Below are 15,322 nucleotides of genomic sequence, written 5' to 3'. Positions count from 1 at the left end.
AAAATAAACACACACACTGACAGACACACGGCTACTGCTATAGTATATTAGAAGAGGTTGAATGCAATGTCCATTAACCCCTTCCTTACAATGAAGTTTTGTATCTTATTCTCTACGACAAGGAGAGTATGTTTTAACCCCTTTGTGTGTTTGCTTGTCTGTTAGCATGACTGCTCAAAAACTAAGTTTTTTAAACCAAATTTGGTGGGTGGATAGCCCATGTCCCAAGGAACAATCGATTAACTTTTGAGACCGATCCGGATCGTATTACAGATTCTGGATCCAGAAAACACTTTTTGTGAAACCCTAATGAATGATGAGGAAACCTAACACATTATGTAGAGTGGTTTGGAAATTACGTTGCCCTTGACAGAGAGATGCGCAACACTGAGTGCTCCTCTAGTTATTATTATTATTATTATTATAATTATTATCATCATCACCAACGGCCATGCCACGTTGAGTAAACCGCTTCCCGTCCGATCAGCGAAGTTAAGCAACGTTGGGTCTGGTTAGTACTTGGATGGGTGACCGCCTGGGAACACCAGATGCTGTTGGCATCCCTACGTGTCAAGTGGGGTTGGTGGAGGATTAGTGCCCCTCCCTGTAAAATAATTAACTCTAAGCCCTTGACCACCCCGTTTGGGATACATGGCGTCTGGCAATGGATGGATGATCATCATCATTTATTATTATTATTATTATTTTATTATTATTATCATTATTATTATTTTTTTTTATTTTTTTTATTTTTTTTTATTAGTAGTAGTATTATTAGTATTATTATAGCCCTAATAATGTAGTCAGTTTCAGAGAAGCACAACGTAGCGGACAGGTAAGCACAATACCGATTGACCTTTCAACGCAAATCATGAACTTTGTACATTATTCCAGCTGCAGACAGACAATATTACTCATTCTAACAACACATTCCACTATTTGGCTGCGGCGAGTTTGCCTGTGTTAACAAAAATATCTGTCTTTTGTCGTCCAAAATGACGTGGTGCACTCGAAGTGACCATCCTAAAAGAGTAATCTTTAGTATTCTCTTGCTGCCCTCTCCCTACCCCCACCCTGAAAAAAGTCTGGGGATAATCAGAATACATTATAAAGTCTGTGGGTCGCAGTAGAAAGGTCAAACTTTCTATCGATTAACCCTTTCACCGCGTAGCACGAACACCGTATTTTATTCCAACTAAAGACAGGCGATTTTGCTCATCCTAGGAACACCCTCCGCGACCACAGGGTTAAGAAAGGCAATTAGATTCTGAAGTCATAAATTTGCCTCTTTACGACTCATAAAACCAGAGGCGAGACCAGAATGCCATCGCATCTTCACTATCCATTTTTCTTTGCTTCCACATCCCTAACGCCAAGAGTTCGACGTGCATGAAGATAAGATCATTAACACACTCCGCTGCTCAAGTCCAATTAAATTTTGATGATAAACACCGAGATTATAAAGGCAAAACAGTTTATTGTTATGCATTCATTTATAATTTCTTTTACTCGGATCAGTCACATAACACATTCTACTTTTTCTTTATAGTGGCTGGCTGATCTAAGAAAAAAAATGTCCTAGATATTCTTTTGCATGAAAAAAAAAAAAAAAAAAAAAAAAAAAAGAGGAATTACACTTGGAGCTTTTCGACAATTTGCAAATATGACAGCAACTGATGATGTCTTAAGAGATTAATTAAAATACATACAAGTATAAGAGAGAGGATGCAAAATTCACATTCCCTTCACCATGCAGCTATCAAGATTAAAACAAAAACAACAAAAACCGGACGCTGAATATGCTTTCCTCTTTTCCATTGCAAAGTACGTCAGGTTGTTGTGATTAATCCTCAGGTAGCCACAGGAGTCCCAGGAGAGGAGGTCTGGGGGCAAGAGAGAGAAGGGGGGGGGGGACGTCAGGGTAGGTGACACCGGACTGGGTTTCACCGTCCTCAATCTACAGGTACAGATATTCCATCAGGGGATCAGAAGTCTCGTTCACTAGCTCCTATGCTTCATTATATTTAGTTTCACCACAGGTTTCGGATTTTTATGTCATGGGGTGCTCCGCTGTTCCTGTTTGTTCTCTCCGACAAGGAGAGTATGTTCTCATTCCTGTTAGTTTGTCTGTTAGCAGGATTACTTAAAAACTAAAACAGAGATTTGGACCAAATTTGGTGGGTAGATAGCCCATGTCCCTGGGAACAATCGATTAGCTTTTGGGACCGATCCGGATCGCATTACAGATGCTGGACCCGGAAAACACTTTTGGCTAAACCTTAATCAGTGATGAGAAAACCTAACCCATTATAAGGAGTGGTTGGAAAATTACGTTGCCCTTGTCGGAGAGATGCACTCCACTGAGTGCCCCTCCAGTTGGTGTTTTATTTTAGTTCAGTCTTAAGTAGTATGAGACGTATGCGACTATGGCTTAATTTTTTTCTTTTTCTAGCCTGACGAAGATCCCTAACCTTGGTCAGCACAGTTGATGACCAGTTGTAGTCAGATGAGAGGTCAATTTTCACTAGTAATAAAGAAGACTCATTTCTCTATCACAGATAAGGCTAATCAAATTTCATGCAACCACAACACATTCAAGTTGTTGGAGTGCACAGCTTCAGTCAGGTAAAAACAAACGGTCTATACTGCCGCAGTCAACCCTATTACTGTGAGTGTTAACATGACTAATGTAATAACGAAATGACTGACAAATATAGATTTCGCTCGGGTTGTAAGGATGACAGGGATGTGTGAGAGGCGAAAGGCAGAAAGGGGGGATGAAGAATAGAAGAAAGGAAGTAGGGGAATTAGAGAAAAGAAAGGAGGTAGTAGATGAAAGTGAAGAGATGGATCTGAAAAGGTGACAGGGAGACGATGGGAGGGTTATTGAAGGGGGAGGATGAGGGGAAGGGACAGGAAGGGTGAGATAACACAAAAAGAGGGAGGGGTAACGGGTAGTAAGAGGGAGGGAGAGAGGATGATGATGAGGTAATAGGTAGTTGAGCGAAAGGGAGGTGAGAGGTGGGATGAGAGGGGTGGTGGTGGTGGGAAGCGATGGGACTATGAATGGGAGGAGGTTGGTTGGGGTGAAGGGAAGGGAGAATGTTGTGGTTAGGGAGAGGTGAGGCAGGACGAAGTTTGCACGCTACACCTCCCAGATGAGTTATGAAAAGGAGTATTGAAGAGACAATTCCTTTGTCTGTTTGCAGAATACTTTCACATTTTCGTGCATCAGCATATCTTAGTAACCCCTCGAATGTGATGGTATATTTCTTGGTTTATTCTTGCTATAGTCAGACGAGTTTATTCAAAATGGAAAGAGACCTGTCGTATCGCTGGGATTAAAGAAACTATATCTAAATCTTCCCAGCCAAAACGCCTCTCCTAAGCTGAATATTATAATTTGGAAAACGCTTGAGCAAAACACCTGCATATATAAATGAGGCACTCGGGATGAACTGGTTGAGCACCCTGTCTGATGATACTTCCCACAATTCTTTCTCCTGTCATCCTTCCAGCACCTTTCACACTGCTCATCGCAAATTGGGGTCAGAGATTAACTATGTGATGTGCTCATTAAACACAACGCTTCTTTGATTCCTAACATACCTACTATATATGATGGAGCTTGGAAGAAAGTTACTGCTGTAGTTTGGAAAGTTACGTGATATGTTTCAAAGTGACAAACGAAATGTGTCAATTGCTGAAAGTTGAGAATACTCAGGAAGGCAAGGAGTCATGTGGGCCGGGGTGAGTAAAATGTAGGCTGACAGGTAACCACAAACACAACACATCTTGACAATGACCATGACTCCCTGCGGCCTTTTGATTGCCAGTTCACGCTGGCGGAAACATACAGACATTTATATAGACAAATACATAAATGGACTGACGATAAACCAGCACATAGAAACTTAGAGAAATGGTGACAATAAACAAATAAATAAACAAACAAATATATATATATACAGTATATATATATATATATATATATATATATATATATATATATATATATATATATATATATATATATATATATATGAGAGAGAGAGAGAGAGAGAGAGAGAGCAAATTAGGCAGGTAGGAATGAGTGTCACGTAATTATGACTTATCTTGTTCCCAGGAGCCCGGCACGTCATCTTGTCACCCGCCTGTCACGGATAATTTGCTACCTCTCTCTCTCTCTCTCTCTCTTATACACTCGGGGGAGAAAAGTACTGTGACCAGTACTTTCGATGAATTTGACGCTGTACTTTTCGGCGTATCTGGTACTTCTATCTCACTAAAAAAAATCAGGCTGTCGGCAAATCATGTAGCCTTAGTAAGTTGTATAATGGAACAAAGTAACATGTATTTCTGGAAAAGAACATACTGTGCAGTCTTTCAAAGCCATTAGTTCTGTGTCTGATATTTAAAAGCACAGGGCCTAAATATTTTCTTTTTCCGTTGACCGTGCACACCACATCTACCATTCCGTCTCCTGCCATAGAGCTTCGTTCTATTCCAAGGTGTATTTAGTATTATGAGGTGTGGCATCCATAGAATGATGTCTTAGAGGTAGCTGAGATCTATATGTGGCATGTATGGAGTATGGCATTGTGCAGTATATTGAATGACGACTATGGGGTAACTATAACACCTATGGGTATGGCATTAATGGGGTGTGGCATCTATGGGGTGACATCTACGAACTTGGCATCCCTGGCATTTATCGGGTGAGACAGCCATGGAATGACACGTAGGAAGGTAGCTATGGCATCTATGGGCGTGGCATGTATATGGAGTACTTCTTCAGGAAAGTATGTGACTGGCGGAATGATGCCTATGAGGTAAAATTATATCATCTTAGTACCTTGGCATGTATGAGGTGCGACATAAATAAGCTAATATCTATAGGGCAGCATGAGTAGGGTGGAGGAGACATCTATGAAAAAAAAAATCTAAGTAGGTAATTATAGCATCTAAGAATATGATACTAATATAAGGGGCTAACTATATCATCTAAGAGTATGATATTAATATAAGAGGGTAACTATAGCATCTGCAAGTGTGACATTATTAGAGTGTGACCTTTTTAGATACGACATGATATCTGTGGGATAATTAAGATCCAGTGAGTACAATCTAGGCTCCTATTTTCAGGTCAAGGTCACGAAATTACTTGGATAAATAAGGCTTGTTGAAAGGTCTCGTGGTCGGCCCGGGAATCCAATCTCAATGTCGAGTATGTTTCCGCTGCACAACAACCAGCCCCTCCCCATTCCTTTGTAAAATTGTTGGTATCGTCGTTTTACCTTGAATTTTTACCTTGAAATCAGTTCTCTCTCTCTCTCTCTCTCTCTCTCTCTCTCTCTCTCTCTCTCCTGCCAAGTGAAAGCCCCCAGCACAAAGCGTCCCCTTGCTGGTCCAGTCTGGGGGAGAGGCAGGTCGTGACGGCGGGCAGATACACACGGTCGTTAGGCTCACGCTACCTCCACTCACCCCAGAGGCTACGGGACGACTACGCTGATAACACACGACTTATACTGTTCAAAACGTTCTCTGCCACCCTCTCATTTTGTTACAGTTCCGATAAAACATTGAAATCAGAATCATTACAGATACTAAACCCTTCAGCAAGGTGACTATTTAAGGGCCTATACTATAATCACAAGATGTTATTCAGGTGAGGGGAGTCTACTACAGTGAAAAAGTCAAAAACAATCTTCAGCACCTGCAGTACGACATGCATTTATTTTATTCTGGCTGTCACTAGATCATTCTATTCAGTCTTCGGGAGACTCCTCCGTCTTAATGAGTTCAAACGACACGAGATTCATTTTAACAGCATAACTCCACATATACTACACTTCATAATAATAGATATTATGTTCAATCACGCTTAGTTTTGTCACAATTACATGAGTAACATGAATGCTGTTTGGATCCTGGGACAACACAATATCATGCTCAGAAAAAAAAAAATCGTAAGAAGGTTATTTAAAAAGTTCTGTGCAATTTCATCGCCGAAATGAAGAAGCCATATTACTGCTATCGATGTTAATGAACGAACAAGAACAAACTTTCAGCTAGTATTCGTTGAATGTCAATTAATATCTACATCTATTAAATGAGAATGAAAAGCACATGAAATCTCCACATACTGTTGAAATGATCTCTTCAATGGTATGCAGTTTATTCCTTATTCTTTGATCGTGGTACCCTAAATGCAAGACAAACTTAGGGATTCTGTCCTAACTAAAACCACATAGGTTTACTCCTCTAAAATAAATAACACGAAAGCTTCTACAGATTCCCAACAAAAAAGCCTTTACCAGGGTTACGGGGGCAGAAATCCATCTTACGTGGGTTCATGTTCCAGGTATAATGGAGCGTGAACAGGTGACCGAAAAAATGAGTTACAGACGAACGAAAACTTTAGGACTATTTCAGAATAACAGTTAGGCCTCTAAACAATTTTAACGATGGTCGGAGCATTCTTGAGCCGTCGGGAACTGTAGAAAACACACACACACAAAACACAAGCTGAAAATATTCACATATATACAAGTAAATAAAAGACAACAACAACAACAACAAAAACTATGCTCCACCCGTCCTAACCTCTAAGGATGAAAGCTAGAAAACCGTTTCGTAAAGCAAGATCCATATATTTATAAGTACTACAACGCAACATATGCTGCCTGTTATCCCGTCCTGAATCTCACATCATCAGCAGAGTTATCGGAGTGTGGTATATTTAAAAATTTCTCGGCATCCCTTCTTCAACTTGTTCGCTAATGGTGAAACTGAGCTACAAGTAAAAAAAAGAACGCCATTATTAGGGTAAGAATAAAGGTTCCAAACGCCGACATAATAATGCGTAAAGAAGTGACCAGCCAGAATGATCGGGTTCCAGGTACAAGAGGGCGTAAAGAAGTGATCATTTCACCTCTGTATCACAGTAATCATCAGAGATCCAAACGTATCAGAGAGTACACTGATGACCAGGTGTAATTATCATTGTTATTAATCAGCAGAATTCCAGCAGACAGAACAAGGCCTAAGGAATCGAACAGTCAGACTTCCCATAAAAATAAAAAAATCATCAAAATTTCGCGCATACCAGTGTAATGTGGTGACAAAAAGACAAGCCACAGAACTGATTATATAATTACAAACTACTATTCGCTCTCCTTTCAAGAATTTCAAATTAATTGTGACTCCAATGAAAACACCAATATTAGAGGTATCAATGGTAATCACTAGAATCCAGACAAAAAAAAAAAAAACAGCATAAAGAAGAGATCAATCAGACCTCTCAGAAGAATTATCAGAGTAATAATCAAAGAGTTCCAGATATAACATAGCTTACTAAATAGATTATCATTAAGACTTAGAGTAACCATCAGGATTCCAGGTATAGGAGAACGTAAAGAAGCGGCCAATCAGACTAATCCAATAAATCATCAGCATAAAAATCAGAGTTCCACATATAACACGGCGTACAAAGTGGTGACCATTCAGACTTATAGAGTAATCATCGGAATTCCAGCAGATATAACAGTACGTAAAGAAATGGCCAATCAAACAAAACAGAAATAATCGGGAGTACGGAGGTGACCAGCGAAACAGACAAGGCACGGATACAGTGATACAACAGCACTGTGCTCACTTCGTCTAGTGCTGTCTGCTTCTTCCTTCACCTTTTGGATTCGATATAATTGTCTGCCCTCCTCTCTTCCTCTCTCATTCCTTCCTGTCACTTTTCATGACTCTTCTTTTCATTCCAGGTGGCTTTACACCAAGTGATAAGACTAATGGTTCCCAATAGCTTAGGAAACCTTTTACAACGCTGGGGGGTAACCATATAACGGGGTAATGTAGAGCCTGCTATGGTGCCCTTGTTAACTGAGTGGAGAAACACAAATGCGACGTTCATCCAGGAACCAAACTTTAACATTTTTCTCCGCGCCTCGTTGTGGCAAAGTGCTGTCGGTCGTAGGGAAACATAAGTTCACTGCACGGAATAGCTCTGCGGGGGTGGATGCTTACCTGCAGTTGATGAGTCTACTCAGTTTGAAAGACCGGGGTTGATCAACAACTACTATAATACTAGTCCTCGCTGAGTAATCTCATACTAAATAACAGTCACAATAAAAACATCGTAGCCAGAGTAATAAGAATATAAAAATTTCTGACGTAACAAGACATACGGAAATGATCATTCAGACCTTTACTGTTATCAGAGTAATCATAAGAGTTCCATGTATAATCGAACGTAAAGAGGTGACAGTCAAACAAATGAGCCACAGAAATATTGACATAACTGGATGTTGCTTCCCATCTCCGTTTGGACATCATACTTCATTACAGTAATACGGCAGTAAAACAGGAGGAACGTATAACAATGGGTAGGAATTCCTATTTTTATCTGGTGACAAGTTAGTCGGTGGAATGACTACGTAATAGATAATAAGAAGCAAGTAAGTGTGGAAAGTTATGCCAGTAAAGTGGAGTTAGGATGTCGGGGCGTGAATGGTGGGTTAACGAGAGTATGGCACATTACGCGGGGCGCACGGTCAATTAGTTCTCCCTCAGTTTTTCTTCCTCTCTGGACCTTACCTCACCCCATCCTCGAGTGGGATCGGAAGTCGAGATGATGATGATGATAATAAAAACGCCAATATCAGAGGTATCAATGTAATCATCACAAGTCCCAATGGTATAGTTGTGTGCAATGAAGTAACCAATCAGACTTATCGGAGTTATCAGAGCGATCAAACTTCCATCTCCCATAACACAGTGTAAAGAAGTGATCCATTAGACTTACCAGAGTTATCAATGTAATCAGCTGAATTCCAACCGCCATAACAGGGAGTAACAAGTGGCCAATCAGACGTAAGAGTAAGCACAAGAGTTCGTGTAGACATAACAGAGCGTAAAGAAGTGACCAATCAGACTTATCAGGACTCCAGACATAACCAAGCGTTAAAATGTGACCAGCAGAGGAAGTCGAGCGTGGTGGGAGGCTTTGAGACTGCCGCACTCTGATTTAAGGTCCTGCGTGACACCCCCCCCACACACACACGCACGCACACACACACACACACACACACACACACACACACACACACACACACACACACACACACACGCACGCACGCACACACACACACACACACACACACACCTGCTCTGATACAAAGGTCGGCACTCACTGCACCACACCGCGGTCAAAAGTAGGGGAAATATTCTTTTAAGTGACTATAAACAACGGATCTTCCTCCATGAAACCACCACGGCTTCCGTCTGTTAAGCCAGAGATGAAAAAACAAAAACAGAACGTGGATTAGTTCCGAGGTTCAACTTCATTTAGTTCCCGAAAGGCTTAATAAACGTTCATGAAGTCAGCGAGAAAGAAATAAAAGTCAGCTTCTCTATAATTTTATGTGAGAGGTTTATTATGCTCTTATAGTTCCCGACAAACCCTCTGTCCTCCCGCTTTCTCCCCCATAAACCCCCCTACACTAAAAAAAAAAAAAAAATATGCCGGATCTTCTTAGGGGGACCTGTTGGATTTTAGTGTCTGTCACCGAGGCCTCTATCACCAGACTCTTTCTTCGTTATCTGCCTCACAGTCTACCTAATCCCCGCCCTACATTCTCCCTCTCCCTCCTCCTCCCGCTTCCCATGTCGCTCCCCTTCCTCATCCTTTACCTCTCTCTCTCTCTCTCTCTCTCTCTCTCTCTCTCACACACACACACACACACACACACACACACACACACTTTCTTCTCATTTACATCCTCTTCCCAATATCTCATTTTTCTGGCGTTATTTTTCTCAACTCCCAGTCAATCTCATTCACGTTTCTTACTTAATTTTCTCACGTTATTGAACACCTTTGAACACTCCCATTACTTGCTATAATCACAACACTGAAACACACCATCATCCCAGAACCGTAATGCCTACCACATCCACTGCCACACCTCCATTCAGAATGAATACCACCACCACCACCACACCACCACCACCTCCCACCAAAGTCACAACCACCATTATTCACAGCCGCCACATTTTTCACAACCACCACAGGCAACCACGACCATCACCAACCAGATTCACCGCCATCAAGCACAACCAAAGCATCAAACACAACAAGCAATACAACCAGTATTCACAATAACGACAACGACGAGACCATTCCCCAGACCCGCCACAACCAACTACAGTACGTCCACCACAACAGCCACCCCCCACGATGGTATGTTGTCGCACTGTTTGGCTATTGTCTGCTCCCGTCCCCCTGCCCCTCCCCTCCCCTCCCTGCCGTCAGTATACCACTGCTACAACACCCTCACCTACACCACAAATACCACACCCTCTTTCACATCCACATACACCACACCCTCTCCCACACTCACACCATTACCAACTCAACTTCGCTACCACCACTGCGCCAACTCCCTGACCATTACACACTGAACAACACCGCCACCACTTCGCCCTCTCCTACGCCCACACCAACAACCACGCCACAACGAAAAACTACATCACCACCATAACATCCACACCACTACACTCACCTACACCGCCACCACCTCGCTCTCTCCTACTAGCTACACCCACACTCAGCATTACACCCCCATCTACACCACCACGACACCACCGGTTTGCATTCATTAGCACGACCACCACGTCCTTAAACAAAAAGTACCACTCTGCAACCAAAACTGCCTAACGAAGACGACCACAATAAATTACCAGAAAATTGTGGGATCTAAAAAAAAAAATAAAAAAAAAATTACTATGCTTACACACCTTGGAGAAGAAACACCTCTGATATGCATTTACTCACACACCAACCACACCTTCACGTTCAACGAATAGCGCTATTCAAGAACCACAACTACCAAACAATTAAAATAAATGACCTGAAGAAAGTGGGATCTGAAACATGATCAACAAACACAACCGAAAGAAGAAGCTGTCTTTGCTATTTTTTAAAGGTAAACACTGAATATAGCTGGGTGGTTCTTTCTCAGCATATAGCGTTTCTTCTATATGCCGTTTGTCTTCCAGAGCAAACTGACACAGCCAGACCTCCTAACTCACAGTCACAACCTCAAAGACATCCACATCTTCCAACACAAACCAACGCCTACCATCATACGCCCACGCTCACACATACAACTGCAACCCTTTCACACACACACACACACACACACACACACACAAACCTCTCAAACACAGCCCCAGTGCCCTGTTCTCTTCTGCCACACGCACATCCGTTCCCTACCAATCAAAAATAAGAATCTGTCGGAAGTGGAAATCGACGTAGCTGGTTCTCGCCGACACACGAATCGATTCACACGACACCAGCCTGACCCCAGCCTCTTTATCATTCCGTGTTGGTTTCTACAGTCAGACACAGATATTTCAAAAACGTCTGTGCCAATGAAAATGAAGCCTCTTGGAAGGGTAACTACTCAATTTTCTGCTTTGTAAAAATTATGCACTAGTCAATTTACACAAGTTAATCTGACCCTAACCTCTCCATCATTCAGTGTTGGTTTCTACAGCCAAACACAGATTTTGCAAAGGCGTATTCGGTAATGAATAGCAAGGATAATTTTTTACTCCTGTTCACTGATGCCAGTCTTTGGGTGGTAAGGAGCAAGAGAAAGAAAAAGTCAAGAATATAATTACACGACCCAAACTTGATCCCACATTATTCGCTGGAGTAAAAACTCTGCCAAGTACTGAGCAAAGAAGCATGTAATGCAAACAATGCAACAAGGCATGCATGGTTAGCTATTTAATACCGTTCAGAAATACATGAATGCAGTCACACGACCCCAACCTGACCCTGTGCATTTTGTCATTCAGTGTTGGTTTCTAAAGTCAGCCACTGATATTGTACACCGGTGGTACTGAAAACGAAGCGACTTGCAAGGGTAACTGCTTGATTCTCCTGTTCCACACACTTTCAACTGCTTTCCTGACATCTATTACAGTTCTCATTGGTATTTTGTCCAACTTCATTTGTTTATTTATTTATTATATGGTGTTTACTTGTATTTTCAACCCATCTCCAACTGAACTTTAACAACAATATTTTCCCTCTTGGTGTAAGGGCTTCTACTGAATGGTAGCTACACAAATAAAGGAAATAATAACAACATATCACCTAAATCTGTTCAGGTAAGAAAAGTGTTTTTTTACCTGCCTAACGTAGGAACGATTGTCTATTTTATCTTCTACTTAAATTTTGTTAACCGTGTTTCATAAGGGATTAAAAAAAGACTATTTATACTAGAACCTGTACGATAACGAAGGCCACCAGTTATAGACTTTCACCCCATTAGCGACAGAGCACACACACACACACACACACACACACACACACACACACACACACACACATACCATAATCCTCCTCCTCCTCCCCCTCATCCTTATCCTCCGTATTATCATTATCATCATCTTTATCTGATTCCTATCCTTATAAATGGAAAGAGTAGGATCCATACGGAAAAAAAAGAAAACGTAAGAAAAAGGCACTGTGACAAGCAAAAAAAAAAAAAAAAAATACACCTCCATTCGCTTATCATTCAAACCTAACGCAAGTGCCCAAGCGCGCGCGCACACACACGCACGCACGCACGCACACACACACACACACACACACACACACACACACACACACAAATATTAACCAACAACTCAAGGCTAAAGTGGAAAACACAAAAAACGGGTAAATTATAGGCGAAGTACCCTACCCAGTGACAGCGGGCCACACCTCGACTCACTCATCATAACTACCTGCACAGTTCTTGGCACACACGCAAACACAAACAGCCATAAACTCAAGGCTACAATGATTAGAAATGTGAGGGAACTTTCAGCAGAGTACTCAGCAACAATGAACTCCACCCTCATTCACTCATCACTCAGACCTACACAATGCTCAGCCCACACACGCCATAAACATAAACAGCTATAAACTCAAGGCTAAACATGAGCTGACACGAAAGTAAGAAACATACCAACGAAATGGGCCACACCTTCTTTCACTCATCCCTCATGCCAACGGAATTCTCAGAACACACACACACACACACACACACACACACAGACACACACACACAGACACACACACACACACACACACACACACACACACACCAAAACAACAATTCAAGGCTAAAAGAGGAAAACACATAGCAGGAAATCAATCATCCGTGGCTAAAACGGACCACACTTCCATTCAATCCTCACTCCGTCCTATAGGAATTTCTCAACACACCCACAAACACAAACAGCCATAAAATTCAAGGCTACGTATTAATTGGCACAAAGTAGACTCACCGCCTCCCCGGGCCTTCACCTCCCTCTAGGCTCTCTCCACGGAAGCCACGTCACTTACCTGGAGAGACAAAAGGGAGAAAAAAATGGTAGTGTGGTCTCGCATAATGGCAGTAATGGGGTGAACAATGGTGCCATGGGGTCGTGGTTTACCGAGAAGCACACGGTCAATGCCATGGGGTCGTGCCGCGGGGCCTTGAACTAGGGCGTGCGTAGGAGGATGGGGGGCTGAGAGGGGATTTGTGTGTGTGTGTGTGTGTGTGTGTGTGTGTGTGTGTGTGTGTGTGTGTGTGTGTGTGTGTGTGTGTGTGTGTGTGTGTGTGTGTGTGTGTGTGTGTGTGTGTGTGTGTGCTGGAGGACATGGGAAGTGATAGTGACTGGTGGTGGAGGTGTGTAGTAATAAATAATAAAACGGTTTATTCGAGAGATGGCGGCCTTCGGGCTGAAAATGGATAAGTTGGAGGAAGTCTCATAAAAACTGTAGGGCTTTATTTTATCTTAAATAATAACCATTAGTTTGAATGAAATACAGGAAACTGATAATATAGGATGGCACTGACTAATATGCAACTGACGTTATATACAGTGGTTTAGTAATATGATGAACTAATGTACTGGATGATGGGCCTGCATGAAACTGATTTTATATCTACGTTTATTATACAGTATATACAGTATGTTATTGCGTATTACTAGGCCAATATAATTGCATATGTTCACTGTATAGTATAAAGCAACGGTTTACTAATATTTCTGTACTATTAAAAATATTAAACCAATAATACTTTGATACTACTGCAATACTACTATAATACAATAATACCACAATACATGATAATATTTCAGTGTCAGTTATACAAACCTTATCAACGGCAACACTTTAACATCTGATGTTAGCACAGGGACTCATTACACGCCACGAAATGATTGAATAGCAGTGATTAATCAAATAGCACGGGTTCATTATGCAACAAAGGACTGAAACATCCTATCATACAATGTTACCATATCATATTAATTATATAATATGCAGAATTATTGTTTCTCAATTACTAGTTACCTAAGTGGTTGATGGTACAGCCTCTGTTATATGCAATGTGCATATGTGTGTGAAGAATTGTATATGTGTGTAAAATGGTATCTGTGTGTAGTATGGTATTTGTGTACTGGAAGGACAGGGGAGGTGGTAATGACTGGTGGCGGTAGTATGTGCGAATATGTGTAAAAAGATTAGGGAGACTTGCGGTTGCTTGTGTGTCTAGGTGAATGTGGTAAGTGGTGCTAGTATTAGTGTATTTGGAAGGGTAAAGAATGGTTTGTATATGGTATGGTGTGATGTGTGTGTGTGTGTGTGTGTGTGTGTGTGTGTGTGTGTGTGTGTGTGTGTGTGTGTGTGTGTGTGTGTGTGTGTGTGTGTGTGTGTGTGTGTGTGTGTGTGTGTGTGTGTGTGTGTGTGTGTGTGTGTGTGTGTGTGTGTGTGTGTGTGTGTGTGTGGGCAGGGGAAGTGACTGTGACTGGTAGTGGAAGGGTGTGTGTGTGTGTGTGTGTGTGTGTGTGTGTGTGTGTGTGTGTGTGTGTGTGTGTGTGTGTGTGTGTGTGTGTGTGTGTGTGTGTGTGTGTGTGTGTGTGTGTGTGTGTGTGTGTGTGTGTGTGTGTGTGTGTGTGTGTGTGTGTGTGTGTGTGTGTGTGTGTGTGTGTGTGTGTGTGTGTGTGTGTGTGGTGAGGGGGTGCTGAGGGACTTACGCGCGATGTGAATACCCACAAGTGCGTACCATTATAGTCATCTGTGTTGCTTTGTGCGATGATTTTTCACGTATTTGGCAATATTAGCTATGTTAATTTGATATCTATCACTGTTCTCCTATGCCATTATATTCTCTAAAATGCCGTGATTCGTTATTTAAATACTGTGGGTTGTTACTGTGACTTTCCCTTACATTAAATCTTCAATCCCATAATGTGTGTT

General features: G+C 41.7%; 1 protein-coding gene and 1 non-coding gene across 8 annotated transcripts in view; one reads left to right on the top strand and one right to left on the bottom strand.

Annotated features, from left to right (window-relative positions):
• The window catches only part of LOC145406856 (uncharacterized), a 560,030-nt gene that overhangs the window by 413,311 nt on the left and 131,397 nt on the right, over window positions 1-15,322 (bottom strand). The window lies entirely within an intron of this gene.
• On the top strand, window positions 442-560 carry LOC145406985 (5S ribosomal RNA). Its single transcript, XR_013898650.1, has one exon. It is a non-coding gene; the product is annotated as a 5S ribosomal RNA (ribosomal RNA).

This window comes from Coenobita brevimanus, chromosome 71 (assembly GCF_032717465.1).
Source record: "Coenobita brevimanus isolate Jiangsu-jjx chromosome 71, ASM3271746v2, whole genome shotgun sequence".
Lineage (NCBI taxonomy): Eukaryota > Metazoa > Arthropoda > Malacostraca > Decapoda > Coenobitidae > Coenobita > Coenobita brevimanus.
Note: the sequence above shows the minus strand (reverse complement) of the source record. Positions and strands in the feature narration are given on the sequence as shown.